The following is an 8960-nucleotide window of genomic DNA, read 5'->3' on the forward strand; positions in this document are numbered from 1 at the left end:
TTTTTATAAAAAGGTTTTTTAGGAGAATGGAATGATGCCATAGCAGAGGGAAACCCACTTAAAATGAACCAAAACAGATGCCAACCACACAATACAAAGAGAAAACCAGCTGCCCAGGTGATACCAGCAAGTTTTAAGTGTAACTGATTTGCTGGAAGAAAATTAAACCAGGTGATAGAGTTGTTACTCAATTTGGTCATTGGAATCTGGGTCTCTGTGACCCAGACAGACACACATTGGTGTTTTCTGTCCCTGGGATGTAAACAGAGCCCTCCTCCTCCCGCCGTGTAGACACCTGGGTGTTTCTGAGCTGCCCTGCAAGTGAGCTCTTATCACACAAACAGAAGCTGGCCCTGACTCTAGAGGGGAAGGAGGGGTTTAGGACCATGTGGAGCTCAGGGGTATGACCGGCCCCGGTCGCCCAGGGAAATCAGCGGAGGAAGACGCTGGAGCCTAGGAGAGAGTCCTGCGGAATTCAGAGAGCACTGGGTTGTCCTTACTGATGGATGGTAACCGGATTAGATGCTCCCCAATTAAACAGGCTGAACACCCACCCTCAGGCTTCCAGCCAGGCAAGACTTGTCTAGCAATCCACTTTTCCAATCTAGCTTTAACAAGAAAAGAAATTTATAAATGGAGATGTCAAAACAATTGCAAAGGAAAATGTCAAATGGAAATTTAGATAATTCTGCTCCTTTAGTGGGCGTTCTGAAGCTACAGATAACACGGCCAAAGCAAAGAGGGCCAGAGCCAAAATGGACTCTGCCGAGATGAGTCATTACTGCAATTTCCAGATCTACCACTCATCCCAGAAAGCTCGTCACAGAAAAGAGAGCTGTGCACACGGCTGGGCCCTTGGGGTCTACACGGCCCTCGCCCAGCAGGACATGCTGTGGTCTGAACTATCACAATGTCTGCACACCCCAGGACAGGTGACACGTGCCATGATCAAAGGCTCCAGAAGAAAGAAAAGAGCACGGCAGACGCGGCAATGGGTCCTCCCAGAAGGCCTGGTGGCAATCATGCAGTAATGAGAGCGTCCCTGTGACTGCGGATGACAGGCCTCGAATGTCCTTTCTGAGGAGAGGCCTGAAATGAGGAAATTACAGCCTCGGTGGGTGAAGGGAGGACAAATTGGGAGCTTCTTATTTTTCAAGTGTGTCAAACCTAAGTTAATGATCAGCAGGACCGCAGGTATCCTCACCCACCACCGGCAATGACATTCAGCGCCGCTGTCACTCTCCCCAGGTCCACGGCGATTGCGTGGCGGTGACCCAGAGAGCCCTGGACCTGAGGAGTCCAACCCCAGGTGCACATCCCTTTTTTATCAGCTGCACAAGGGGGAGGCCTATGCGGCAGCAGCTCTAATGTCTGGGAGCTACAAAGACTTGATAATTGAAAATTAGCCTAAAATGTGCAAATAAAAGATAAATGAGGTTAATCTAAACCTGCCCACGGTTCTCCTACTAGTTAACCCTGCGACAGGCAGGTCAGCTGGCTTCTCCAAGTGGCTCAGGTGGCTCATCTATGAAACGCACCCCTGATCCCCGAAGGCAGGGCTGGGCCCTGGGGCCACCTAAAGTCCTTTCCACTGTTCGCGCACTGAGCAGCCGTTGTGCCCAGAGCCGGGAGGGGATGCAGAGAGAACAAGGAGACTTTGTTCCCATCTCCAAGAATCTTACCACCCAACAGGGGGGAACAGATGGGAATGACTATAACAAAGCAGAAAAAGAAATCGAATACAATAGAGACACAGCATACGAAAGAGAAAGAGCCGAGGGAGATTAATTCCATCTGGACCGCAGGGGACAGTGGCATGAAAGAGGTGGCGTGTGAGCTGACGATTATGAGGAAGGAAGGAATGAGGACCCTAACGAGGATGAAAGCAGTAACACGGAACAGGAGGAAAGGATCCATGACATTCTAGAAAGCCAGGGCGGGCAGGCCGTCATGAAGACGCGGAGAGACCCCACCGCCCGGCTCCCTGCTTTCAAGCTACATCTTTTCAGCCGAGGGTCTTAAGTTCTTATAATCCACAACTTTGAAAATCAGCTTATGACAGACAAGCTGAACTGAACCTTAGCGCAAAGTGATATAATCTGTGTGGCACATCGAACTCTAAAATAATTATTTAACGAATAAATATAATTAACTATGTAGATATCTACGTGAAGTACTAAATATATGAACAGGTAGACGACTGGTAAAGAATTTAAGAGGAGTAAACTCTTGCAATTTAAACTGTTTTGTCCTAATTCTTTTAATGTTTCCACATAATGTGTATGTCATACTTGCGATGGGAACGCGGAAGAAAAGAGGCAAATCGGATGACGACTCTCAGGACTGGAGGAGGATATCAACTCGCAGATGACGGTAAAAACAATCCTTGAATTACCTGATGGCGAAATACATGCCCTGTTCTAACTCTTCACGGTGCTGCTTGTTCTAGAAAAAGAGCACCCCGCGAGACCAATGCTAAAACGAAAAAAGGTAAAGCCTGCCAAGTGGAAAACAAAAACCAAAAAACAAAAACCAAAAAACAAAACAAAACAAAGCGTGGTTGCCGCAAAGCCGCCGTGTGGTAAAGCCACCCCGACGAAGCCCAGCGGGAGGATGCGGGTGGGCGCCGTACTTCGGACGGACGCAGACGGCAGGCATCTCCGAAGGAGATGGTTGAGGAGCCGCTTCCTGGCTTCGCATTGGTTGCATCTTCACGGGAACAGAGGGTGGCATGGAGAAGACCAAGCGCATGCCATCTGCGGCCTCCCAGAGCAGAGGCCGGGCGCGTGAGGAGAAACAGCAGCAGGGGCCCTGCCGTCGGGGACCGCAGAGAGGTTTCCAGCATCCAAGACTCCTGCCGAGAGGGCCCGACTCCGCGCCTGGAGATGCTCTCGCGAAGCCCGCACGGAGCACAGGGAATTCCTGCGGCGCTCGGCCCTGGGCGCTTCACAAACCCGAAGGCACTTGGCGTTCATACAGCCCGAGGAGCGCAGCGTCCTCCTTGCCCCGTTTTGCAGACGACTCACGAGACCTTCCGAGAGGCGCCCTGCCCGGGAGCCGCGTCGTGGTCCGGCGGCGGCCGCGAGGCCCTCAGCGGCATCTGCGCTGCAGCGTCAGGCCGTGGGCGGCGGGGGGAGCCGCGCAAAGGCCGCGGAGGGCCGCGGGGTCTGCAGAAACACCACCAGTGGCCCCGCGAAGAGCAAGCGGCCAGACCCTTTGGAACCCAGAGACCAAAGCGACCCGGTGGCTTGACGAGAACGACACTGAGTTTTTAAAATACTTACATACAGATACACTCTGGGCATCCCTGAGCTAGCTGCTCTTTGCTTTACAAATGGCCTAGACTTTTTTGGCCCTTTTACTTATTATGTGGTGATTTCGGAAAAGGATCAGGTCCACAGCGGGTTTCACTCAACAAGAAAACGGTCGTTGCAAGCATTTAGAAAAAACAGGGACGACCATCAAAAAACAGAAACACCTTAAACACGAGAATCCAGTGTGCATTTGCCTTCAGCTGTCTCGAAAGCACAATGGCTAAGGGATTGGAAAGGCTCCCTTTCTCCCACATAAAATTAGGAAAGCAGCATGTTATAGACACATTTCTCTACACCTTGTAAATCCATCCAGTGGCCACAGGTGCGTATTAAGTTCAGGTACACTTCTGATTTCAAAAAGAGAGGGAAAAAATTACACCCCCCGACGACAACTTGGGAAAAGTACCTGGTGCTAAGAAATGTAACATGTTTCTGAAGAAGATTTCAGTGGTACCCTGACAGCAATGGATTAATTCTCTCAGTTCCGTGAACCAGACAAAAGCCAAGGTCACCAAGAACACCCACTGACAGTTCTGCTCAGGGCTCCTACAGGAACAGCACAGGCGCAGAGCAAACACTCAGCTTTTTGTGAAAGGTGCTAACCGCCTTTTCATCAAACCCTCCTGGTGGTTCCAGGTTCTGTGCCGAGTGCTGTACACACCTCACTTCATTTTATCCTCACATTCGGAAGAGTGAAGGCGCAGCCTGAGCCCTTCCCTCACTGCCTTGTAACATAATTGTCATTGAAAAAGTAGCCACTATTCTTATCCGCTGGAGCACACAATTAGTAAGAATCAAACCTGGGAACTGGCCCCAGGACTAGGTGGTAACAAATACATCACAGAAGTGAATAAATGAGTGAGGGGAAAGAGGGAGGGGAGGGGAGGCAGGGGAGGGAAGGAGGAAGACTATACAACTAGAGTCATCCCTTTACTAAATAAGGCCAGAGAAAAATAGAAATGCCAAAAGAACAAAGGTTAGTTATAACGTATGGGGGCGGGGTACACGGGTCTTAGCAACTGCTCTGTGCCAACCCCTTCGCTTGGACCTGAAGAATACTCAGAAGGGAAAAAAAAGTATGATTCCTTCCCTTTGTGGGATCTAGCTGGACTGAAACCACACACACACACACACACACACACACACAGAAATCAGGCGTCTTATTCTCTGACAAAGAGAGTTCCACTCTTCTTCTGCGAGACCACCACCAGAAATGACCGTCCCACCGTTGCAAGCGCTGCAGAAGCCCAGGGCCCTGGTGGCTCCCCTGAGGGAGGAACTCAACCACTGACATGACACCTCCATCCATGATCCATGCAGGCAAGTGCTTAGCACAGGCTTCCCTCCTCCCCAAGGGAGGTTACTGAGTGAGCCTGCTCTGTGTTTGGAATTGAACGATGACGCCCAAATCTCTATTCCACCCCTCTGTGATTCCACCATTAGATATTCACTCCTTTGAAGCTTGAAAAATTCAAGAGCTTTGACTCTATCCTCCATTAAAGTAAACAATACTCGGGGGGGGGGGGAGCTTTATTTTAAAGCATGTAAGTGTCTTAAGGGAATTAGTCAGTTAAACCTCCATTTGAATGACTGATCGAGAGAAGAGCACTGGAGAGAACCAAGACCAAGGAGGCAAAAGCAGCGGATACGCCAGGAAACCCAAAGGGCTCCCGTCTTAACCAGGGCAGCCGGGGGGGTCGCAGTCCATTCATTCTACGGAACATCACATTTCAAACTTCCCTTTATATATCATAACAATCACTGGTCACCGGCCAAGCAATAAAGCTTCAAGTGGAGCACTCAGCCATGACTTTAAGTGGACAGATGGGAATCAACGATGGCTATGTCCTCAAAAGGAGCCCGTCTTCCAGAATCTTTCCTAGTGACAATGCCACTGATTTTACTGGGCATTTTTTGAAGCAAAAGGTGCAGCCCACTCTGTCTTTATCCAATTCCTCCTGCTAATTCCCAAACTCAAAAGGGCCTTCATACCCTGCTCTAGAACATCCAGTTAAGAGCCAGGCTGAGCGTAACTATTTCACTCCATGCAGGACCAAAGTGTGCCTTTGTGCTATCCCTCACTGAAGCAAATACAGCAAGTGTCACAGTCGTGGCCCCATCCAACCTTTCCTACTTCCAGGAAGCTGGGATAAGGGCAGGGATGGTGCGATGCCAGTGCCACTGCACACCCTTAGCCAACACTGCCATCACAGCCACATTCTGGCTCGGATTCTGTGGTGGGACACAGACATGTAGGAAACGGCAGCTCTCCATCCCCGACCTTCTCTGCAGACAGAGGGAGGGAGACAAGCAGACAGCTGCGCAGAATGTGACAAGGATTCTCTATTTATTCAGCATCTACCCTTGCTGGTGACATTGATTTTATTTAAATAGAAAGTAACTGAGAAAACATAAAAAGAAAATCATTTAGGAAGGAGAGTTTTAGATCACATTGAAAAGGGTCATCAGACAACTGGGCACAATATGATGACAGGGGCTCTTATTTATTTATCTACAACTTAATTTTGTTTGTCATCAGGACAACTGACATGATATTTTAAGGAGAAAACCCAGGGGAAATACAGTTAAAAGGGAGAGTTTTATGTAATTGATTAAAACCAGAGAAAGACAATAAGGAATTACAAATGCTGTTACATTGAAAAGGGTCTCCTGAAATGTCCTACCAAGGCGGAAACAAGGAGACCCCAGGACCCTTGACTCCTGCTCAGAATCTGTGGAGGGCACCATCCCTCGTGCAAAGTTGGGGGCTGGAGGCAGCAGAACCCAAGCTCCTTCTTTCCCCTTCTCTCCCCTTCACCCTCAAGGCAGCGGGGAGCACTGGTTAAGAGCTCAGGGCCTGGGTCTGGCCAGCAGCACCTCCTGGGAGCTGTCATGGAGGGTGCAGAGCAGAAGGCAGGTGCATGCCCCGGCGGGAACTTACCACTCATGGTGTTCCCTAATGAACAGCGCTCTCACCCGACAACCAGCTTCCCCTTACAATCAGGAGGGTCCACGAGACCCAGTGGGCCAGGAGTTGTAAGAGGAAGTCTGCTGCCAGGGACAAGGAGTGGGCACCAAGAAAGATTCTGTTTTCAGATAAGAGAGGCGGGAGTTACTGAGACAGCCCCATCCCGGTTCTTACCACCCAGGAAGCAAGAAAGATTCCAGAACCTCTGACAGCCACCCAACAACCACAGGTCAGTAAGTAAGGAGGGCACTGAGAGCAGAGGGAAAAAAGAAAGGGAGATTAGGGTTTCTTGGTGGCATACGGGGCTCCTCCAGCAAAGGCAGAGCCCTACTTCAATGCCCCATCGCCGTGAGGTCAATGCCTTTCTTGCTTGTGTCACTCAGTTATCTCTACCTGTAAGCATTCCCAACTGACACACCATCCAGTCGAGCTTAAAGGTGCATTTACTGTCAGAAAACAGTGAAATCTTGCTGGCCCGTGTTAAGTAACTGTGATTGTCGGTCCCTTTTCCCCAAAAAAGGAAGAAGTGAGACTCCCTGCAGAGGGAGTGGAGACCTATACTTTGCCCTGTGACCTAGCACCATGCTTTGCTAAACTCCAAGAAGCGAGACCTAGATTTGTAAGTCTGAAGTTTTCAAGGCCTCTCTGTTTCTCTGTTTAAATACCAAATATGTGTAAAAATCGATCCTATTATAAGACATACTCACGCCTCTGAGAAAATTTTCAGCAGTTTTATTAGTCTTTGCGGCTTTCGCATGATTCCGCAGATTTTCAGAAATTAGTGTTTGTACCACGGCACCCTTACTACTAATCACATCATCTTAAAAATGTACACTGTTTGACTGTCTATAGCACTTCCATTTTTAATCAGTTTTTAAAATATCTGTAAACCACAAAGGGATTGTTATTTCTTTGAGTGAATGGAGGGCAGAGTACATGAAAACTTAGAAAACTAGAGTAAGATCATTTATGTTTTTAAAGGCAGATACAAGATAACAGGCTAAGAAAGGGGGAAGCATGGGAAAATAGAAAAGGAGCTAGATATGAGAATAAAATAATATTTAAGAACTAAAAATTCAATAGCTCAATTTAAACGCACTTTAGAAGCTGGGGAAAATCACATGGAATGTGCATAAAATTTGATAAATAACATAGGGGATAAATTGGAGAAGTGCCACAAGAAATAGAGGAAAAGGATGAAGACAGCCAAAAAGATGACAGTGAAAACCATAAAGTTTTAAAGTTATAAAGACAAGAGAATAAAGAGCCAACATTCACAACTGAAATTCCAAGAGACAAACATAACAGACACAATGATTGGTCATACCTTGGAAAATAAAGCAAGTTTTAATGAAGCTACAAGGACTGAAATCACTCAGAGTGTATCCCCTGATTATTGAAAAAAATAACCCAGAAATAACAAAAATATAACCAGAAAGACCTCAAGCATTTGGACATTCATCAATATACTTCTAAACAACCGATGGATCAAAGAACAAATTATAATGGAAATTATAAAATATTCTATATTAAAGGATAACAAAAATGCAATATATCACAATTTATGGGATGCAACTAAAGGCATGCTTAGAGGGAAATTAATAGCCTTAAATGCTTATGTAAGTAAATAAAATGTCCTAAAATCAAAGACTGAATTGTGTATTTTAGAAAGTCAGAAAAAGAAGAGTAAATTAACTCCAAGTAAAATAAATGAAGAAAAATACTTTAAAAAGTAAAACAAGTGGACGTGTCAATCAAGACGGTGGAGTAGGCAGATGTGGAACACACCACAACACATAAACACATCGAAAATACATCTACATGTAGAACAGTTCTCCCTGAAAACTAACTGGAAACTGGCAGAAAGACTCCTGTGCAACCAAGGCTGTAAGAAAGAGCCATGTGCAATCTGGTAGGAAGGAGAACTGCCCTGGTGTCCCAGTCCTGGATCCCTAAGTGAGGGAGGACAGACCCCTTGGCTGTTGGAGGACCACTGGGAATAATAGGACGGCTGTGGGAAGCCTGGGCTCCACTGTGAGGAGGGCGTACACACTGGCTTTTCCCCAAGGCAGGGCCGAGGGGACAGGGAAAGCTTTCCCATGACTGCCTAGGAACGTACCCCAGCTTACTGAATGGGAGAAAATAGCTACAAATGGTATGATGGATAAGGGACTAATATCCAAAATACATAAACAGCTCATACAACTCAATATTTAAAAAAAAAAAAAAAAAACCCACAAAAACACAACAACCCGATCAAGAAAAAGGGGCAAAAGACCTGAACAGATATTTCTCCAAAGACATACAGATGGTTAATAGGCATGGGGAAAGATGCTCAACCTTGCTTATTATTAGGGAAATGAAAATCAAAACAATGAGATACCACCTCACACCTCTCATAATGACTATCATCCAAAAGTCTAGAAATAAAAAGTGTTGGTGAGGATGTGGAGAAAAGGGAACCCTTGTGAACTTCTGGTGGCGAGTATAATTTGGTGCAACAACTATGGAAAACAGTATGGAGGTTCCTCAGAAAACTTAAAATACAATTACCATATGATCCAGCCATTCTGCTTCTGGGTGTATATATCAAAAAAAAAAAATGAAAACACTAAATCAAAAAGATACATGCACCACAATGCTCACACCAGTTTTATTTACAAAAGCCAAGACAGGAA

This window comes from Sus scrofa, chromosome 14, assembly GCF_054392235.1.
Source record: "Sus scrofa isolate SSC_HxYL_T2T_F1_AM1 chromosome 14, Sscrofa_HxYL_maternal_Yorkshire_Landrace_v2.0, whole genome shotgun sequence".
Lineage (NCBI taxonomy): Eukaryota > Metazoa > Chordata > Mammalia > Artiodactyla > Suidae > Sus > Sus scrofa.